The 24,205-nt window shown below is 33.4% G+C and overlaps 1 non-coding gene across 1 annotated transcript; it reads left to right on the plus strand.

Annotated features, from left to right (window-relative positions):
- Positions 1–1,009: 1,009 nt before the first annotated feature.
- On the plus strand, positions 1,010–1,115 carry LOC120172387. Its single transcript, XR_005520966.1, has one exon. It is a non-coding gene; the product is annotated as a small nucleolar RNA R71 (small nucleolar RNA).
- Positions 1,116–24,205: the final 23,090 nt, after the last annotated feature.

The raw sequence follows: 24,205 nt of genomic DNA on the forward strand, positions 1-24,205 counted from the left end.
GGGCATTGAAGTTAGAAGAGCATCATATGTTGCATGTATTATTGTAGGCACTGAATTTGGTTTACTACACTGTCCCGCGTCTGATGTTAGGGTATGGTTCATAGGTTAGTATGATTCAACTTCTTTTCTCTTTCCCTTACCATACTTAGAAGCCTCTACGTCACTTTTTTCTAGGTTCTTCAACTGGCTCCCTAATATGAATTAAACTCCTTGTTGTAATAGCCTTGCAATGCTCTTTTCCTTGCTATTTTGGATTTTGTGTATCCCTAGGCAGCGTTCCTTGAAACCAATTATTTAGAGCATTTTCCATCTGACCCATTTGGTTTTCTAAAGCCCTTAACGTTGTTGATTGACTCGCCATGTATTCTTTATCAAATCTTCAAAAGGTGATAGAGTGGAAGCTTGGGTTGAAGATTGTCCTTGATAAGTTTTTCGTTGTTGCGGTGGAGCAACTTGATATTGTGCTTGTGGTTGTGGAATTGGTTGATGTTAATTATAATGTTACGACTAATAATGCTACTATTGTGTATTTGCAACATTTTGACTTCTCCAAAAAATATTTAGATGATTCCTGAAATTATCATTATAATTGTTGCGAAAAGCATTATCATTCCGTTGATAATTTTGCACATAGTAGACAAACTTTGGATTTTGGGTTCATTCATCAAAGTTGTGATTATCTCCACAATAAACACAAGTTATGATAGATGTACCCTTGACCTCAAACATTTCCCCTGGTTTCTTAAATTTCTTAACCACATCTGTCAATGCATAAATATGAGATGCGATAGAATTAAAAGCTTCAAAATTTATCTTTGTAGCATTATGTCGGCCAAACAAATTCCTTGTATTATGGTATTGGCAATCATTAGTTGAGATCCTCTTCAAAATATCATAAGCTTCAATGTTTGTTTTATCTAACAAAGCTCCATTTGTTGAAGCATCAACCATCATACGAGTGTGTATATTTAACCCATTGTAAAACATTTCCATTTGAGTCTAATGAGGAAACGCATGCATAGGACACATTCACAACAATTCCTTCAATCTTTCACATGCTTTATACAAGATTTCATCTTCCATTTGCTTGAATGAAGTTAGGTTATTTCGAAGTTTGGCTATTTCGAAGTTTGGCATTCATATACGGTGGGTTAAATCTTAACAAATATTTTTGTGCGAGTTCACTCCAGGTTGCTATAGCACCAGGTGGCAATGAATTGAACCATATTCTTGCTTTATCACACAGTGAATATGGAAATAACTTCAATTTAAGTTCTTACTCAGGAAAAAAATATTGAATAAACGAATCACAAACCTCCATGGACACACTCAAATGAGCTTGCTAATCTTCACTGTTAGACCCTCCATATTGGCCCATGGATTGTTAACATATGGAACATGATCGGTTTCAACTCAAAGCTTGCAGTATTAATTACTGGCCTTACAATGCCTGGATGCAAATCATCTAGCGTTGGTACTACATGGTCACGAATATGTCATTCACGATCATCCATATTATAAAATGATTGTTCTGTGTCATTGCATGTGGGCATTTCAGCCTCATCTTCATTATGCAACAGGGTAAAATAACGTTTCCTCGTTCAGCCATACTTTTTTGGTTATTTGCAACTTCACAATAACGTCTCCTAAAAGTCCTTTAAATCTTGGGAAGAAATGACTTTAATTCATAGTTGCTATGGGGAATAAACTAGTTGAAATGAAAACTAAAAATACCTACAAAACAAAGTAGAAAATGGGTAAATTAAAGAAAATCTAAATCAAATTGATGCTCCCAACAACGACGCCAAAAACTTGACGATATGTAAATGCTACAACAAAGTGCAAGCATACAATGTCAAACAAGTAATAAAGTGGTAGTAAATAATTCTACGGATGTCGAACCCACATGTATGTAAAAGATGCTATTAAAGTGAAATAAAAAATATAATATGAGAAACCAGGCCATGCTATAATATTACAGGTAGAATTAAGTCAGCTATCGAATCGTATGGAATATTATTTTGGATATCACACTCTTAGTACAAAAAGCATACTACTTTTACGCGATTAGAAATGATTAAAACCATTTGAACTACTCTAATCAATCTTCATTAATTAAAGGTTTCAAAGTATTAACAAATCTTAACAATTGGTTGTATGAATCTCAACATACACATTGTTTTTCAGCAATTACAATGCTTTCAAAAGTGCACAACAAATCAATTAACTATATTTCTAGAAAATTAATCAAAATATCGTACGTTTAATTACTTCCATTTCTAATAGTAATCATAAAGTAGACAACACATAACAGTAGTTAGCAAAACAAAACATAGAGTAATCAATCCAAAATATCATCCACAAAGCTTAACAAACATCTAAATTCACTCCCTCTCTCAAAAAGTAACTCCATATGGTGATCTGCCAACGGCTGATGCTACTCAGTGGGCTCTCCTTCTGTTGAAGCATTCCCTAGAAGAGGGCTTAAGCTTCCATGGTGTACAAAAGAATATTGCGGAAATGAGTACTTTGTAAAATGATTTTTCCAAAAGATCTCCTCATAGATTGCAAAGTACTCCCATTTATAGTTTGGAGGAATTTTTCATCCTCCAATAAATTTCTTCAACGTTTCAGGTGGTTTACAACCCATTGAAATCTACCCAAGCCAATTGTCACATTGTAGAAAGTCTGTCCGGTGACTCATCGGCCGCTGCATCATCCACTCAGCATCTCCTGTAATGTTACAACATTAGTGTAACGGTTTTGAAGCAATAAAATTCAAATTCAGCCCTAGACAACCCATTAAATACTTAATATGCAAAATGTGTAAAATCAAACAAATATGCTAATATAATGCTCTTAAAAATACTCAAGTTCAAACTACGTTTGAGTAAAAAGGCTACTAATGATAACTCTTTTAGAGAGTTATCATGAGGCATTAAGAAGTTTAACTAGATACCAAATTATATAAAAAATATAACATTTAAATTAAAAAATAAATAATTATTATAATAACAAAAAATGTATAAAATTAAACCAGTGAAAATAAATCACATGTAAACATATAAAGATAAATTCAACATCTAATAAAACAATAAATAATCACCAACTCGTATAACTTGTATTTTTCTTTATATTTAAACCATGAAAAGCATACATTTTTATTTCCTCTATTCATGTAAACTTATACTATCATTCCATTCAACTCGTAATTTTCATTTAATTAAAATTATAGGCAAGTGTATCTTAACCGAGAATATTCGACATGTGAGACACATTGAGTGCGTGCGCCAATGCACATAAAAAGTGTGTCATAGTCATATATAATTGCACTCAAAAGTGCCACGTAATCATGTATGCACTCGAAAGTGTCCCGTAGAATTGTACCACAGGTGCCATATACACATATAACATATAATCACTCCACCTAAAGGAATTCCATTTGTACCTCAGATTCTCATTATAAATACATCAGACTTTTATTCAAATTTTTCATCATTCTCATATTCAAGTATACAAATAAAATAAAAAATATCAGAAAGCCGTATATCGGACAATTCAAGCCCAATAATATTCAAATCCCATGTAATGAAAATATATAACAAAAATATTTTCAAAATATGTTTTAAAATTTCTTTTATTCTAATAAATCGAGCTCGACTCATCACAAGCCTTCCACATCGCATATAAATATATAAAATAAGTTAAAATCACTCACTTGATGCCTCACTTGTAGTTCAAATTGTAAAGTTCAAACTGATATCAATTCGTTAATATCAAACATATATTAATATATAAATAACATATGAAGCGCATATTCGAATAAAATATCAAAATTATGATAAATACATAGGCATCCATTAGACTTAACTTCAAAGTCTTTAGTTTTTCCTATTTTCATTTATTCAGTCTTTCACAAGCATTTCTCATCCTTTCTTTGAAGATCATTTATTCGATCCAATAATGTAGACTTTATTTTCAATTATGTGATCAATGTACCATCTTCTTTCATTAATAATCACACATCCAAAGCTCTTAAGGAGGAAAACATTTTTTTACTTAACACATCAGCTACCACATTAGCTTTCCCTGGATGGTAATATATAACAACATCACAGTTTTTAAGAAGTTCAATCCACCTTATTTGTCTCAATTTTAACTCCTTTTGAGTTAGAAGATACTTTAGACTTTTAAGATCAGTGTAACTACAACATCGTTCACCATACATGTAATAACACCATATTTACGAAGAAAACATAACTGCTTCCAATACCAAATCATGAGTAGGATAATTCCTTTCACGTGTCTTAATCTTCTCGACACATAAGTCATTATTTTTCCTTCATGCCTAGTATACACCTCAGAACATTATAAGACGCGTCACTTTAAATTATATAGTCCTTTTTAGATTTTGTTTTTACAAGCATTGGGGCTTCTGTTAATATCTTATTTAAGGTCTCGAAGCTTTCTTGGCACTTACCAATCCAAATGAATGGTACATCCTTTATCAATAACTCGATGAGTGAGTAGACAATCATTGATGTTGACGAAAACGGGTAAAGAAAACGAAAGAACACGAGAATTTTACGAGGTTCGGCAATGTGCTTAAGTCCTCGGTGCCTAGGCGGCGCTAGAATTTTATTCAATGATATTTTAGGTCTAGGTTACATCTCTATTTATAATAGAAAACCCTGGTACATAATTACAAAATTAACCCTGTACCGTACCGCGGGGCCGCAGCCCCCGCACCCCCAACCCACATAATTCGTAACCCCACAACGAGACTTTCTTTGTAAGGACAGTTGATGTTCGCTTCGCTCACTCCGCTCCATCTCCTGTCCTCTTTACTGGTATATTTATGAGCCATACTTAACAAATCTCCACCTTGGCGAATATCCTTCCTCTTGAAAATTCAATGTGGGTTGGGTTACCTTGATTCTTTAACAACTCGAAACATTCAACAAGTCCAAGCAATGCTTGAACTTGTCTGTCGTAACTGGCTTAGTGAACATATCAGCGGCATTCTCATCAGTATGTACCTTCTGAAACAAAACCTCTCCAGATGCAACCAACTCTCTGATCTTGTGGAACCTTACATCAATATGTTTAGTTCTAGCACGATACACCTGATTCTTAGCCAAGTGAATAGCACTTTGATTATCACAAAGCAACTGAACTCCACCTTGTTGAACACCCAACTCCTTCACTAAACCAGTAAGCCATAAAGCTTCTTTTGCAGCTTCAGCCGCTACCATGTACTCAGCTTCAGTTGTAGATAGAGCCACAATAGATTGAACAGTAGACTTCCAACAAATAGGCCCTCCACCAAGAGTAAAGACATACCCTGTCGTAGATCTTCTATTATCCAAGTCACCTGCATAGTCTGAATCCACATATCCTACAACCAAAGGATTATCCCGCTGACTCCCAAAAACAATTCCATGTCCCACAGTACCCTTTAAGTACCGAAAGATCCACTTGACTGCTTCCCAATGTTGCTTACCAGGTTTAGACATGTACTTACAAACTTGACTAACAGCATGAGCTAAATCAGGACGAGTACATACCATCGCATACATCAAGCAGCCAACATCATTAGAATACGGAACCTTTGCCATATCTTCAGCTTCCTTATCTGTCTTGGGGCACTGTTCTGATGAGAGCTTAAAGTGATTCGCCAATGGAGTGCTAACTGGTTTCGCGCTGCTCATCGCAAACCTTTCTAGCATTTTCTCAACATAACACCGTTGAGATAGCCGCAGTTTCCTTGAGTCTCTGTCCCTGCAAATTTGCATTCCAAGAATTTTCTTTGCAGCACCTAAATCTTTCATATCAAATTCCTGACTCAATAAAGTTTTCAAACCGATAACATCATCCATGTTCTTCGCAGCAATCAACATATCATCAACATACAGTAATAGAAAAATAAAAGAACCATCATCAAGGCTCTTAACATAGACACAACAATCATACTCACATCGGTTGTAGCCAATCTTGATCATATAGGAGTCAAACCGTTTATACCACTGTCTCGGAGACTGTTTTAACCCGTACAAAGATTTCTTTAATCTGCAAACTAAATGCTCGTTTCCAGGTTGAGTGAAACCTTCAGGTTGCCGCATGTAGATCTGCTCCTCTAAATCACCATGCAAAAAAGCAGTTTTAACATCCATCTGCTCTAAATGCAAATCCCAACTAGCCACCAATGCAAGTACTGCTCGGATTGAAGTGTGCCTGACCACAGGAGAAAAGATTTCATCATAATCAACTCCTTTCTGCTGTGAAAATCCCTTCGCTACCAAATGAGCCTTGAACTTCTCCCCCTCTTTTTCTGTTACTGCTGGTTTCTTCTTATACACCCATTTGCAACCAATCGGCTTCTTACCCTCAGGAAGGGGAACTAACTCCCATGTGCGATTGTGATTCAAAGACTCCATCTCCTCAACCATGGCTGCCATCCACTTGTCGTTTTCCTGACTAGTAACGGCATCATGAAAAGTAATTGGATCATCACTGCTAACAATAAGTGCAAAAGATACCAAGTCTTCAAAACCCAATCTGTTCGGAGGCTTTATATTCGTCTGTCTCACCTTGTCTCTGGCGAGACTATAATCCTGCAAATCATCCGTAGTGGAACCACCAGAAGTCGGTTGAGAAGTTTCTGGTTTCTCAACTGGAAACTGCTCGAAATCTACCACTGTCGTGTCTTGCTTCTGCTGCAACATAGACTGTTCATAAAAAACGACATCTCTACTAATCACAACTTTCTTCGCAACTGGATCCCAGAACTTGAATCCTTTGACACATTTCTTGTAACCCAGAAAAATGCACTCCTTCGATTTTGCATCAAGTTTGGATCTCTCATCAGCAGGTACATGCACATAAGCAGGACAACCAAAAATCCGTAAGTTATCAAAACTAACATCATGACCAGTCCATACCTCTTCTGCAACTTTCCCAGCTAGCGATGCCCTTGGCGATCTGTTGATAAGGTAACACGCCATGTTAACAGCCTCAGCCCAGAAGTGTTTGGGAAGCCCCGCATTCAACCGCAAACATCTGGCTCTTTCATTCAACGACCTGTTCATTCGTTCCGCAACACCATTCTGTTGTGGTGTCTTGCGCACTGTAAAATGCCTCTGAATCCCATGCTCCTTACAGAATTGTAGGAACTGTGAATCTGTGTACTCCGTACCATTGTCAGACCGCAAACACTTGATTTTTCGTCCTGTTTGGTTTTCTACCTCAGCTTTCCACAGCTTGAACTTCTCAAAAACTTCAGATTTCTGTTTCAAAAAATACAACCAAACTTTCCGTGAAAAATCATCAATAAAAGTAACGTAGTACCTAGATCCACCCAAAGACGATGTCGTGGAAGGCCCCCATACATCAGAATGCACATAATCAAGAATCCCTTGAGTTGTGTGCTTCGCAGTCTTGAAACGGACTTTAGTCTGTTTACCAAGAACACAATACTTGCAAAAATCGAGCTTACAGCTTTTGACACCATGCAACAAGTTTCTCTTGTGTAATTCTGCCATACTACGTTCACTAAGATGAGCAAGGCGCATATGCCACAATTTTTTCGTATCATCACAAGACTCAACAGAGTGAACTCCACCTGCAACGGTACTCCCTAACAATCTGTAGATATTCCCTGCAGTCATCTTGCCTTTCATCACAGTCAATGCTCCTTTAACAATCCGAATGATTTCCCTATCCTCGTCGGCCTTAGGGATAAAACCATTCTTGTGCAAAGTGCCCAAGGAAATCAAATTCTTCTTCAAGTCTGGGATATGTCGAACACCACTCAACGTCCGAACGGAGCCATCGTGCATCTTAATTCTGACATCACCAATACCAACAATATTGCAACATCGATCATCACCCAAATAAACCGAACCAGAATTAACCGGCCTGTATATCGAAAACCATTCCCTATTTGGCGTGATGTGATAAGAACATCCAGAATCAAGAATCCAAGCATCCGTCAATTGTGTCGTTGAAATAGAAAGCATATCACCCTCACTGCAATCAGAAGTATCATCCTCGACCACGTTCACAGACTTGGATGAGCCATCACGCTTCTCATCAGTCTGCTTTTTCAACTTCGGACAGTCTCGCTTCATATGTCCCGCCTCCTTGCACTTGTAACAGTGAATCGTCTTCTTATCCCTGGATTTGGATCTGGAATTCCGCTTCCCAGACCCTGCCTTCTCTGGCTTCCGTCCACGATCTCGATTACCCTTGACATATAAGCTATCGGCTTGAGAGCTTTCCCCTGCATTCTGCTTCCGCTGGTTGTGAGCCAACAAGGCTGCAGTAATCTCCTCAACGTTGATAGTCTCTTTCCCATATGTAAGAGTAGTCACCATGTGTTCGTAAGAGGAAGGCAACGAACACAACAGAATCATCGCTCTGTCTTCATCCTCAATTTTCACATCAAGCCGAGCCAGATCAGAAACGATTTGATTGAAGACATTCACGTGTTGCGCCAAATCGTGATCGTCCTGCATCTTCAGCCCATACAGCCGCTGCTTCAGATACAGTTTTGTCGTTAAGGATTTGGACATAAACTGACTTTCCAACTTCCTCCAAATTTCGTCTGGAGACGATAGATGCATGACGTGATACATGACCTCGTCCGCCAAGCATAATCGTATGGTTCCTGCCGCTCGCTGCTGCAATTCTTCCCAATCTTCCTCATCCATCGACGCCAGCTTTGTAGGTCGCAAAGCCTTCAAGATCCCTTGCTGCGCCAATAGATCCTTCACCCTCGTTTGCCATAATCCGAAGTTACCCTGACCATCGAATTTCGCGACTTCGAATTTTGCTCCTGACATCTGATACCAATTGTTGACGAAAACGGGTAAAGAAAACGAAAGAACACGAGAATTTTACGAGGTTCGGCAATGTGCTTACGTCCTCGGTGCCTAGTCGGCGCTAGAATTTTATTCAATGATATTTTAGGTATAGGTTACATCTCTATTTATAATAGAAAACCCTGGTACATAATTACAAAATTAACCATGTACCGTACCGCGGGACCGCAGCCCCCGCACCCCCAACCCACATAATTCGTAACCCCACAACGAGACTTTCTTTGTAAGGACAGTTGATGTTTCCTTCGCTCACTCCGCTCCATCTCCTGTCCTCTTTACTGGTATATTTATGAGCCATACTTAACAATTGATAATTTCCTTATGAATCTTCGATAATAAGCTACAAGTACCAAGAATATTCTTTTGAGTTTTCCATTCAACTATTGCTTTTATATCATTGTGATATACTCCTATCCCTTTTGTCGAAACTACACGGCCAAGAAAAGAAATTCCAGACAACCAAAATTAACTTTTTAACAACTTAGCATATAATTTTTTATCTGAGATAGTGAAGAATTACGTGACAATACGTATAATGTTATTCCCTGGTCCTTGAGTAGACCAAAATATCATCAATAAACACCACCACAATTTAGTCCAAGTATGACTGAATTACTCGACTCAACAAATCCATAAATGCCACAAGAGCATTGATTAATTTGAAATGCATTACTCCAAAATCATAATGTCCATATCAAGTCCTGAAAGTCATCTTAGAAATATCTTCTTTTTTAGTCTTTAACTAATGATATTCAAATCGAATAATAATCTTGAAAAACACAACTACACTTTTTTAAACTATACCTCTCGATCTGGAAGTAATCTAGGTAATTCATCTGAAAATATATCTAGATATTCATGGACAGCCTAGATAATTTCTAACTTAACTTTCGAAACATGAGTATCCACCACATTAACAAAATAAGTTTGACAACCTTCCAATAATAACTTCTTAGCAGTTACTGTTGAAATCACAATAAATAATGGATTTACCCTTTTTACCAACCACTATGATCTCGAAACCTTTTGAGTCCATCAGATTTAATTTCTTTAAGTGACAGTTCACTATGGCATGATAAGTGGATAACAAATCCATACCCATAATTATCTCAAATTCTTCGAAAGGTAGCTCTATTAGATTCATTGTAAACTTAAATCATTGAATCTTTAATGGATAGTCCCTATAAATATAACTCACCCTTAACCTTGGGACTAAAGAGTTAGTAGCTACTATTACTTGAGATTGATTATTACAAAATATCTCTTTCTTTAACCAACTTATTACTTATATATGAATGAGGTTTTATTAATCTTGCACATGCACTTCTTTTGTATCGGGACAATGCCTAAATTAGACTAAATATGAGAATTATAATTACCTTCATTACTTTAACTACTTGCTTATTTTCAGACCTCGTGTTCGGTTGCTTGCCTTGAACCCTCTATTTCAAACAGTTGATACACACACTTATTAACTTCCATCAGTAATGATTCGCATCAATCAAATAAACTCCAAATCAGTAATAATAACATCCTAGTGGCATGCATACACGTTTCAACTCAAAATAGACTCGATTTAGGCCTTTAATTGGCTAAACCTATAGGTCTTATAAAAATAAATGTAACACCAAACACAAGTCAAAGATGTAACATAAAACATTTAAAGCAATTCTTATTTGAAAACCGGTAAAATTTTGTTTCTTTGTAAATCATTAAAAATCAATAAAACCAATATTAATTCAATCACATAAAATCAAAATATAATATTTTAACATCCGAATCAAGTTCAATCATACGCAACAATATGACAGTTCAATATTATTTTTATATAAAGAGTGAAACTGCCACATATAATGTACACGAATGTACCAATACAAAATTTACTGATAAACGCTCCACCTCATGGCTTGCCAATTGCATCAAAGACTTTCACTTCACATACAATGGAAATTTATATCAAAATCACATAGCTTTCATTTATCAGAAAGTATCTATCGATACTCATCTATCAGTTATCATATCAACAGTGCATTGGGTAGTTCATACCCGAAATGATTCAAAAACAATTTAACAAAATTTTATGAAAATTTATCATATTATGATTCAAATCATTTTCATTTCAAAAACATTCAAGGTTGACTCATCGCAAGTCTTCCTCATATCATACATATAATAATATAAGTAAGAATGCAATCACCTGGTATACTTAGCTTGCAAACCATTGTTAGCAATTCAATTTTCATTCTATGACTTTTTTCTTAGCTTTTAGATTGCTTTGACTTCAATTTCGGTCACGATCTATACAAACAGCATTTACAAAACGCATTCGCTTCAAAGTGCATGATAGTACCTTACTAACATAGGCTCATAATAGGAATTAATTTCCTAAAAATTCTTTTGATACTTACTCAAATTAAATTCCATTTTTTAAGATTAATGTCAACCTTAACACTTCAAATTACAACTTCAAGGTTTTCAATATTCACATAACATTTCCAATTTCACAATTTGATCATCAAAATGAATCCATCATAATATTTCCAAATTATTCAAAAAGGTCCCTTGCTATTTAACTTCAAGTTCAATCTTCCAACAATACCTTTAAACATTACACATCAATTTCTGATTAATTTCCATTTGAAAATCATATTTTCTACTCTTTATGATTTGGTAACCTAACCTTTACAAACTTATAAATTAGTCTAGACAACATTCTAAATCTTGTATAATCATACATTCATCATTTCTAGCCTTAGAGAAATTTTTCCATATTTTCCCTATCTTTTTCACTAGGTCGAACCTTGTATACTACTTTAGGCATGAGTTCCAACTCGATTCAAACATAAACTCAACCTTAAAACTTCATTTACAAGCAATTAAAATCAATCCCATATCAAAGTCAATTCAAGCATCCAATTTCAACATAAACGCTGAGCTACAGAATTACAGAAACACCATTTCCAATTATTTTTATCACTTTTCAAGCATGTAAACGATTCAACAACATTAACTATATTATAATGCAACCTTAAAACATGAAAAAATAACATTCCCTTCATTCATTAAATTCAAGAAACTATGGTTTCAAGCATGGAAAGCATGAACAAATGGTAACAAATAATAAAGAATTTATTGTAGAATATTTTTTCACTACAAGAAAATATACCTTTAATGACACACGAACGATGACACACGATAATTTATGACTTGCAAAACATGTGTGTCATAAAAAATGTCATGTTTTTTTAAATCTGAATGATTTATGACTTACAATAATGTGTGTCATATTTAAAAGTCATAATAAAAAAAATCAAAAACACAGAGTACAGTTTTAATTGTGTCATCTGTAAAAGTAGTTTTTTAATTTTCCCCCATTATTTTCATCTTTTCCCGCTTCTTCCCCCTTTTTCTATTTGCAGCAGTCCACTGGTTTGGAAACAAAATCGACGATACCCGCCCATCCTTGATTGGATCTGCTCTTCTCTCCGCCCCTCCAACGTCCTCTCCCTATCCGAACTCTCCCTGTCAGTTCCCTCTCCATTTCTACTCTCCTCTATTTCTCTTTGGTTAGGAAACAAAATCGATAGATTAAACCCTCTATTTAGGTTATCATTGATGGAACCAATCTAAATTTGTGCAGCTACGAGCAAATCGTACAAGAAGGGAAGCTGTTAGAGTTCAATTTTTATTTATTACGTGTTATTTTGCTACAATTTTTGAGGCAGAGCATTAATATCTGAGTTTTGTTTGATTAAATAGGGGGAAGACTTGGACTTTGCTTATGATAGCATTTCAGCATTCTCCTCGATGAGGGACAATCAGGACGCAGTTTTTGGAGTTCAAGAAGGATTAAAAGATTTTAGGTATTTCTATTGCTTTATTGATGTACAACACTAGCACACGACATTGTGTCATTATTAGCATTTCCTTTAATATTTTTCTTCTTTCTATATAAAGAGATTAAGCATGATGCAACTCAAGATTAAGCTATTGATAACCCTAAAGACATTTAGCTAAGAGGTGGTGTTGGTGTGATATTTTTAGATAGCCTGGATGTATCTTTCTTGACGTCGCGTTTTCGGAGATGATTATATATTTGTAGTGTACTGCAGAATAGCTTGTTATACTGATGGATTTCTTTTTTTTTGTAAGGATGCAACTGCAACGTATAAAGTTGAAGCCTTAGAGCTTTAGAAACATCTTAGACATTTGCAATCTCAGTTTGATATGCTTACGGGTCAGGCTACAGCTTTGATCCATGGAAGACAGGCACGAGTTGCTGCTACATCTACCGCCAATGGACACCTTACAACAATAAATGATAGTCTCTCAGGAAGGAACTTGCAGGTACGTTAATCTAGCCTATCTCTTGTCACTTTAAATATTTTTAAATTTTTTATGTTCAAATTTGATCAAACTGGGATGGAATGTATATCTCTGAGTTGTTGTTTATGCTGCATGACTTGGTTTTGCAGCACAGAGTATAAAAGGAATTAAATGAAAATTTATCTTAAAAGATAACTTTTCCTTTTAATTTTTTTCATAGCTTTCTTCTCAGAGGAAACTGTTTATCTGCTTTAACATTGAAGCAGTATTTATCCCTCTTTTTCCTCTGTGATTTAGATGAATGAAGTTCTTGGAAAAATAGCATCTACAACACAAGAGCTGGCACATTACCATTTTGGAGATGGTATTGTTTTCGTTTTTTATTATGTTAAGTTCTATGATGTTATGATGCATTTGATTTTGATCCAATTGTGTAAGGGGCTGATCTCAGTATGGTTTTGATTTACGTCAATGAAGAGTGCCTCTAACCCTGCCTGGTTTATAATGCTCTGCCTCATCCCTTATACCCGTTTTGGAAGCCCATCAGTTTGCTTGTGTTACTTTGAATCTCATTGTCTTCTGAATTAAGTTTGTAACTGTGTATTTGTTTTTTTTCATGGTGATAATATATTTATGTTGTTGCCTTGCTGGTTCTAAAAAATTGTCAAATAACAATTGGATATAGGAGCTTGAGATTTTGTGTGCTTAGCATTAGGGGAATGAAAGAATAGAGGGAAACTTTTCTAGTTGCATGCTTTTTGTTGATAAGCTTTAACTCATGATGTTTACATGGAGAGGAAGGCATTTACTTGGCTTACTATGACTTCCGTCCGTACTTGATTGGAGATTCATCATGCGTAATGGAGTTAAATAAGTGGTTTGCCAAGCAACTAGACACGGTATAATCTGGAAATATCATTTTTTTTAATCTCATTTCTTTCTGTTGCATAGTCTTCAACAATTTTATCATTGACATATCATTTTTTTGTTAAGCATCATTTTTCTCCCTATAGTGTAAAACTCAGGGAAAAATTCCTTGAAAAATTTCAGGAGAGATTAGAGGTGTGCATCCAGTTGGTTTGGTCAGTTTGGTTTTTATATTCCTATAACTGAATTAACTGGTTAAGCCATCTAAACCGAGTATATTGAACTGATTTTATTGTTAAGACCGAAATAACCTAACCAAATTGAAATAACTGCATAAACTAAACTAATACATTTTTTTTGCTTTTTAAGATTTATTTATTTATAAAATAAAAAAGTATCATTGTCAAATTAAACATATATGCAATTAATCAAATTAATTGGATAATTGGGTTGATTTATTTCATGTTTCTATATTTAATTTCATATTTAGATTAAATTAATTAATTGGATATTTAAATTAATTATTTGGTCAATTCAATTGTGTTTGTATTTTAATTTTTAGGTTGGGTTGGGTTTTATATGGGTATTGGATATTTGAATATTTGGATGGGTATGAATTTGAGTTTAGGGTTTATTTATTAATTAAAAATTAAATCGGTTTATTTGGATAAAGCTTACTAAATAAATCAAAAAACCAAAAAATTGATTATTTTGGTTAAATCAGTTTTGTTTGTTTGGTTATTCTGGTTTAATCAACTTTTTCCTCACAAATAGGGGAGAGAATTTAAGAGTACGAGGAAGAAAAAGAAATCCTTCCCCAAAGGAGAGTAACAAAATGAAGCATTTTAATTTAAGCAGATTGTATATCATGTAATTCATCTAATTCATTTGCATGGACACCACTCTATAAAGTATATAATATTTAGTTTGGGCAGCTCACAAACTAAAACAGTTGCTTGTAGATTACCATCAGCCTCTTATCTCCATATGGCAATAGTTTTATTTGGATTTATTTGTAAAACTGCATTAGTACTGAGAAATTGGATGGATGTGGGACATGAGATCAATTCTTATATTTTATATGAAAATTTTACAATTCTTTTGAATGATTTGAGAATCTGCTGCTTATTTTTATAAAGACATTTACTAGATCTGTGTGGCTTATTTCTAGTTGATTATTCTTGCATATACATGGTGTATTTGTATCAGATTATTGTTTATTGGGATATATGATTCTTAATCCCTTTGTTCTTATCTTTTAAACCAAGGCTGATTATTTTCCATTTTTTATTGCAGATATATGATTCTCCACTGGAATATCTAAACACTGCCTCTCTTGCCCCAAAAAATGATGTTCAAACAAATAGGTATCCTTAATCGTATCCCTGCAACTAGGGGAAGTTAATGTCTACAAGCATTAAGAAAGCAACTTGGAACCTTCATTTTTTTCTTTTCTAAATAACTTCATGTTGTATTCCAGATTGATTCATGGAGTTCTTCAGCTACCTGCGAACTCAAACTTGATGGTTGATGAAACACAACTAGAATCAAGAAGCCTCAACTCCATTGGAATTGAGAATACAAAGTTGCTGAAAAATCTGATAGAGTTTCAAAAAGTAAGCTGTCACTTGGTTTGTTGAAACATGAGTGCATGTTTGTGCATAAATATACTGGACCAAGGAAGGTGTTTTCGGAAGTTTAATGTGCATATTAGGAATGTGTTTGTTCTATACATTGCAACTAGTTTTAACTGTTAAAATAATTTTCAATTATTTCTTGTGTACACGCCCGGATGACGAGGGCATATTAGTAGAACTTTATTATGCCGTGATATTTTGTATCGACATATGATTACAATATTTTTGATAACTTAATGTGAATATATTGTATGCAAATGGATTGCGTATATATAATATGATATATATATTTAGTATTATGAGGCATTAAATGTGATTTAGTTTGATTATTTTTAATCTACAATATATATATATATATATAATTTACAAAATACATTCACGACACAAGAATGTGTGTCATCTTTTTTAATGACGTGTGCTTCAATGACACGCAATGTAAGTCATACATGTCTGTCATAAATTTATGACACACAAATGTGTGTCATCTTCATTTATGACGGAGGATTCAATGACGCGCAATGAGCATCATAAATGCGCGTCATAAATTTATGACGCACAGTTGCGCGTCATCTTAAATTCATGTCGGTGGCTTCAACGATAGGCAAATGTGTGTCATCCGCTCCCACATATGATGCGCAATGCGCGTCATTAAAGGGGGTTTTTCTACTAGTGTTTATTTCATGTTTTCATCCAAAATCCTACTAAATTGGATTGCAATTTAAAAAGAAAATTTTTCTCCCTTACCTAGAAAGCCACGACTTGGAGAAGAAATATGGATAGATTATCATGAAAATTCTAAAAAAATATATAAGCTTATTTGTCATTAGAATAAATTAAAATTTCATTTTAATACTAAATGATTGTTTTACCCTTGTAATCACATGTTCAAGAACTTTCCTAATGTCATTTTTTCGTCCAAAAGTAAAAATGAACCAGAAAATTGATAACTCCCCACTTTATCCTTGTACTTTTCCAAAATTATGATCTTTCCATTTTTATCCAATGATCCTGATTTTTCATCCAATAATAGAGAGTTTCGGTTGTCGATCCCACAGAGAGCAAGGAATTATAACGTAGAATTGTAGATTCTTTGCAAAAGATAAGTTTGGAATGAAATACTGATAGGTATATAGTAAAGGTAAAATTTCAAAATATTAAAGGCAAGGAATGTAATTATAGCAAACATGAGAGCAAATAGATAACTAGACCAGTAAATAATGTTATCGTTTGGCAGTTGACAGTATGATTATTTTGTGAACTAATGAGAACTAATTTTCACCAACTCTATCAATCAAGTAGTTAACAAAGCAACGATAACGAGTAGCACACATCTCCGTATACTTAAACTCACTTTCATAAATATCGATATTGTACATAAGTAGTATGCAACCTCTATGATTTCTACCTCTAAAAATAACCAAGACTAATATACATAAAAATATTTCTACTTCTAAAAATATCAAATGAAGTTACAGTACATAAAACTATCATTTCAAGAAAATATAAAAAAACAAACATTTTATCAAATACCTTATGTTTGAATCCATACAAAACCATAAAAATAAATCATTTAAACTTATAAAAGTGATTCCATTTTTTAAGTAAAAACATTATACAAATGTTGAACCCCAAATGGTTACCGTTGCTACAATAGTGTTTCTGTTCCAGCTACTACTACACTCCCTGGTGGATTCAAACCTTTTGATCAGTGGAGGAAAGAAGAAATAAAATGGAAAATGAATAGAGATTGAACACGGGTGTGAAAAAGTGTGAAGGGAGGCCTTATTTATAATCCCAAAAGTCAAAGCATATACCAATAGGAAAAATATGATTTTCCTATATTTTTAGGCATTTTACAACTGTATTGGACAACTATATGATTCTAGAAGTTTCTTATAACTTCCTAATGAGTTTTTCAGTTATTGCATATTCAGCTCAACAATCCAATACAACATCGTCTCACAACAACTACAACATCGATAATGTTATAGCTTTAGCGTGCCAAATTACATTAAAATATCATAAAATAGCCAAAAATAAATAAACTCACTCCCAATGTGAAAATTATGTAAATATGATAAAATAAACCTAAAATGATCATAATATGATTCTAATGATGCTAAATTTGAACCTTAACCTTGGTAAAATTATCCTAAAAGATAACTCTTTTGGAGAGTTAATAGGAGGTAACGCTAGTTGATAGGGCACTATACCAACTCTTTTCACAATCTCATATGAACAACTGAATCTTGGTCTGAACTTCCTTTTTTGACCAAATCAACTTTGTCACCAACTTGATATTCAATCTCCTTTCTTTTCAAATTTGAGAAAGACTTTTACTGATTGGTCGATCTCTTGAGATTACCTTAAATAAGTTTTACTTTATCATGAACTTCCTTAATTAAGTTAGAGCCGAATATGTCATGATCATTAAGCTCGTACCAATTTAAAGGATTTCAACACTTTATCCCATACAAGGCTTCATTTGGAGCCATCTTGATATTCCCCTGATAGCTATTGTTATAAGTGAATTCTGCTAAAGACGAGTACTTCTCCCACGAAATTCAATCACACATGTGTTTAGAATGTCTGCCAAAATCTGAATAGCTCGTCCATATTGCACATCCTTTTGAGGATGAAAAGTAGTGTTGAAGTTAAGTTGATTTCTCAAAGCTTTATTTAAAGATTTCCAAAATCTCGAATTAAACGTTGGATCTCTATCAAATACTATATAGACATGCACTCAATGTTATTTAACAATTTCATTAATGCATATACATGTTAGAGATGTCTCATCAATCGTATAAGAATACTTACTATTAGAAAATCATAAATTTTTTCCTTTTTAAAATTTCAAATCAAATACAAAATTCAAAGAAGTAATTCGTAAAAATCATAATTTAATATGAAAATGTTAAAACCAAAATCAGTTAAAAACTATAACTAAGTATTTTTATGATATTTACTAATACATTCAACCATTTAAATACTATTGTATTTCTAATAGTAATAAGTATTATTTTACAAATCCATGTGGCGAAATGCTAATACTAGATCCACTAACATATTTGAATATATACATACCAATATAAGGACTGATCCCCCATGAAAAGGATTGATCCCTTTCAAGAAATGTTTGATCCCTTCATTGTCTTGATTAACGAAAAAAAGGTGAAATTGCATTCAATAAAGGTTTGAAGTGTTATTAAACTCTAAATTGACCCCTGAATGATTATGTAAGTTCAAGTTAACCCAAAAATTGATTTGCTTAATTACATAAACTCTTAATTTGGAAATTTGATGAGATTTCAATGATCACTTCTTAAACACACTTAATTACATAATGGAACCTTCAATTGCATGTCACTGTTTGGTACGTAAGTTTTGCATATTTACGTTTAGGTCATCAATCTTGTATGATCAATTAAGTAATTATCTGATGTCCTATTGGTATGAAATTTTACGTACTTCTTCCTTATGATGATGTTTAATGTGTGGTAAATATAATTGGATGATTTGACTTGTTGGTTTATTATATGATGTGAAATAACCAAAATAAACCTAAATGTTTAAATGTAATGATTGCATGTTTAATTGAGATTCAATTGTTTGTTAATTACCTTGAACCTTGTGTGTGATGAATAGTAAGAGATTTTAAATTGTTTGTTTCCATGAAATGTGCATTATGTGGATCTTGATTCGTCCAACATGATTGGAACCTAATGTACGCTTAGGTATCTGGCTCAGACTCCTGGACCGGGTATGGGCCGTTACAAAATTGCATATTATCTATGGGGTAGTTAAATTGCATATTGCACACTCGTGTGTGACTTGTGTACTATGCATTCTCATTTGATATATATTGGGTTATTATTTATATGAAATTAAAAAAATGCAAGTTGATCAATTCAATGGAATGTAAATCTTTCATTTAGTCCTCTGATTTTGTCACATGTGATATATATGCACTACTGTAATACTTATAGTATTATGATATATATGATATTTTATATATTATATGCCTTACTTTATTTATAATAATGTCTCACTGAGTATATATTTAGTATGTGATGAGTTTCACATATAAGAAAAGGAGTTCGAGTGGAGTAAGAAGCTTAACATGGCATCACTTATCAAGGACTACTTACCAGTATCAATAATAACATCTTATTGTTGTTTTGATTTTCTAGTTGGCATGTATACGTATAATAAGTGTCTGCTATATTTTAATATGGCTAGATTTAAAATTGGTTAGAAATGCTCTGATATATCTATGATGTTTAAATGATTTGAAATAGTTTATATGTATGAATTTTAGTAAGTAAAATATATTTATAAATAATGAGTTTAGTTTTATATTTTGATAAATCTATAATTTATTAAAGTAAAGATGAATTTCTATTTAGGTAATTTTTTGGTAGTTTCACTTGTTCTATGATATAATTGTGAACTACTTGATTGTTGCCTGAAATCAAATGATCTAGATGATAAAATATTAAATTTATTTTTACAAGATTAAATAATATTTAGTTATTAATATTAAATTGAATGAATTTTTAAAGAAACAAAAATTTTACCGATTTTCGAATAAGAATTGTTTTAAAAGATTCATGTGACATCTATAGCTCGTATTCGGTGACAGATACGAAAAATGTGTGTTACATAATAAATAAAAAGGTAAAGTTTATGGGATATCTTTTTATCTCTCATTTTAGTTTTTTCTCTCCATGATTTCTTTCCTCTCCCACTTTTCTTTTCACTCAAATGCTATCAACATCGTTTCAATTCCAATCGACCAGCCGTGAATGACTCCATCAGTATCATCAACTTATAGAATCATTACCTATCAATAGTTGGTGTTGCTTCTAAATCGATGTCATCTTGAAGGAGTTTAGAGCTATAAAGTTTTTCATTTATACATTGTTGACTTTTCGTCGCTAAATAGGTTGGAAAGTGGCTTAGAATTCCTAAAGCTTTGATTCCAAAAAATATATTAAAGTGTCAGCTACCGAGTATATCGCACGCTCCCCCATGTATCACCCCTATGCATAGGGCTACTACATAGCTAGGGTAGTTTTCTAGAATCAATCTATACCAATCCAAACTACTCGAACATGTCTACATCGTCTGAACGTAACCCCTAAACTGGTCTAGACCGCCTGAGCCAAATTGAGTCATGAATTGGGTCGAGCTATGAGTCGAGCCATAAGATAAGCTAAGTTATGATCCAATTCAAGTCGAGCCTTGCATAGCCAAGCCACTATTGATCGTTGACAAGCCATTGACTTTTGCAAACCGATTGTTGACTTTTTTAGTGAAAACCTAACCTAAAGTTTTTCGATGTCCGAAGTATATTTTTTAGGCTTGTTCCACCAAATTCTATCCCGATAAGTTGTTTTCAGTGTTTGACCTTATGGTTTTATCTAGATTTTACGTTTAAGTTTTGTTTCTAATAAAATTGGTTTTTCTATGTATCTGATATATTATTGGACATCGAATTCAATTTTTAGGGCGATCAAACGAAGTTTAAATGGACAACCAATGTAGCTCAAAAATCAATGTAATACTTTACTACCCTATGCATGCTTTATGGTACATGTTGGTAATTGGTTGATGCATGATTGAAATGATTGGTCAAGTAAATCCTGACAATTATTCTTAAACGCATATTGAATATGGTAACAAGATTGCAAATTGGTTAAGACTCTATTGAATCGTATAAGAAACTGAAAGAGTGATAAGAAACATATTCAAGGTTTGAGTACGAGATTCATTTTGAATGTAAACTGCATTAGAATAGAAAATACAGACAAGTTGGTGATAGATAATGGGTTTTACTTTGAACGTGTTGTCGAATTTCCAAGCTTGGAGAATTGGTAGATATTTGAAGTTTATTTGTTGCATTGCCTTAAGTGAGGGAAGACACTCACCCCTAATAGCATAAGACTCAAAGTGATTTAGATAGCGGGAGTAAAGATTTCAACGATTTGGCTCATTAAAACAAGTGTTTAGGATAGTCATTTCGGTTGGATTGGGAGGAGGATTTGGTGGAGGGTTAGGAGGTGGATTAGCACGACTAGAGGATGATCTAGGGCGTTTGTGAGACATTTTATGAAAATCGAAAGATTATACCAGCAAAGATAAACAATATATATATGTATGAAATCAATTAATCCCAAAACACAATACGAGTCCTGAATTGAAGGTATTAAAAAAATGATGTTCAGAAAATTTATATAAAAAAAGAGTATACCATATATATATATATAATGATTTTTTTTTAATTAAAAATTTGAATTTTGAAGATTTTTTGAAAAGAAAATTGTAGATTATAGTGTAAAAATGCATACTAAGTAAAGCCCATTCACTAATTTAAACATAAACTTACTAAAATTAACCTTAAATTTGAAAAGAAATAAAATAAGGTTTAAATAAATGACCTTGAAAATTTGGATTGATATGGAATTTGATGATGAATGCACTGTTTTGAAGATTCTAGTAGGTTTAAGAGTTGAAGATCAACGAAAATCTGACTTGAATATGTTGGAATGAAGCAATGTTGAGAGTGAGTATATGAGAGAGAAAGCGGTGACAAAGTGTTTTTGTTTTAGGTTTTGAATAAAATGTGATATTTTAGGGATTTATAGCCTAAAACTGTCGAGTAGTATCAGTACTCGAAAGGGAGTGTGGACACTTCAAGGCAAAATTTGACTGGTACCGATACTTAGTATCGATACCCTATCGAGGATTCTATAGTAGTATCGGTACTGGATGAACATTATTGATACTAAGCAAGAACAATATCGATACTCTATGAATAATATCGATAATAAGTGCACATAATTGTTCAAAATTACAAGAAAAACACATAGGATGCAAATTTTGAAAACCAATGGTAGTATAGGAAACTCTAATTGGGAAAATTAAGTATGTTCAAGCAAACAAACATACATTTAAGCATAAATTGAACAAATAGTTACTTTTCATGAAAAATCATAAGCTCCCCATAACTAATAGTATAGAAGGCATTAAAGAGGTCATTTTTGAATACATTTTTCTTTATATATAAAAAGTGCAAAAATTATTTTAAACATAAAATCAAGGGAGGTTGGTTAGACCTAATTCTCTCCTAAGTGCCCAAAATCTTTCTTTGTCTAAGGGTTTTGTAAAAATATCAGCTACTTGGTGCAAAGTATCTACATATTCTAGAGCTATATCTTTTTTTGAGACATGATCTCTAATGAAATGATGTCTAATTTATATGTGCTTAGTTCTAGAGTGTTGGATGATATTTTTAGTGAGACATATAGCACTAGTATTGTCACACTTGATAGGAATGATACCCATATCAATTCCATAGTCTAAAAGTTGTTGTTTCATCCATAAAACTTGTGCACAGCAACTACTGGCTGAAATATATTCCGCTTCGGTGGTAGATAGTGCAACACTATTTTGTTTCTTTAAAAACTAAGAGTTTAACACATTTCCTAGGAATTTATATATACCGGAAGTGCTTTTCGTATCTAATTTGCAACCTCCATAATCTGCATCCGAAAAGGCATGCAAGCTAAAGCTAGAGTTTCTAGGATACCAAAGTCCTATGCTAGGAGTGTCCTTAAGGTATCTAAAGATTCTCTTAATGGCTTGTAACTGAGACTCCTTAGGGCATGATTGAAATCTAGCACATAAGCAAACACTAAACATAATGTCTGGTCTACTTGCGGTAAGATAAAGAAAAGATCCAATCATAGACCTATAAAGTTTAACATCAACACACTTACATTCTTCATCACTGTCAAGCCTTATAGATGGGCTCATAGGAGTTGCTTGGGGTTTTACATTTTCCAATCCAAACTTCTTGAGCATATCTTTGATGTATTTTGCTTGATTGATGAAGATGTCATCTTTTATTTTCTTGATTTGGAGCCCAAAGAGAAATGAAAGATCCCCCATCACGCTCATCTGAAATTCACCTTGTATTACCTTAGCAAATTCTTGGCAAAGAACATCATTAGTAGAACCAAAAATTATATAATCAATATAAATTTGAACTACTAACAAATCTTTACCTTTGTATTTTATAAACAATGTAGTGCCAACCTTCCTTTTTGAAAAACCTTTTTCAATAAGAAAATTTGATAATCTTTCATACAAAGCTCTAGGATCTTGTTTTAAACCATACAAAGTTTTTGTCAATTTAGAAACATGATTTGGAAATTTTGAACCCTCAAAACCGGGAGGTTGTTCCACATACACTTCTTCTTTTATAAAACCATTTAAAAATGTACTTTTAACATCTATTTGAAATAATATAAATCCATGATAACATGCAAATGTTAACAACATTCTAATAACCTCCATCCTAGTTACGGGAGCATAAGTTTCATCAAAATTTATGCCCTATTATTGAGTATACCCTTGAGCAACAAGTCTAGCCTTATTTCTCACTATATTACCACTTTCATCTAATTTATTCCTAAATACCCATTTAGT

This window comes from Hibiscus syriacus, unplaced genomic scaffold (assembly GCF_006381635.1).
Source record: "Hibiscus syriacus cultivar Baekdansim isolate YM2019G1 unplaced genomic scaffold, ASM638163v2 tig00111848_pilon, whole genome shotgun sequence".
In the NCBI taxonomy this organism is placed as follows: Eukaryota; Viridiplantae; Streptophyta; class Magnoliopsida; order Malvales; family Malvaceae; genus Hibiscus; species Hibiscus syriacus.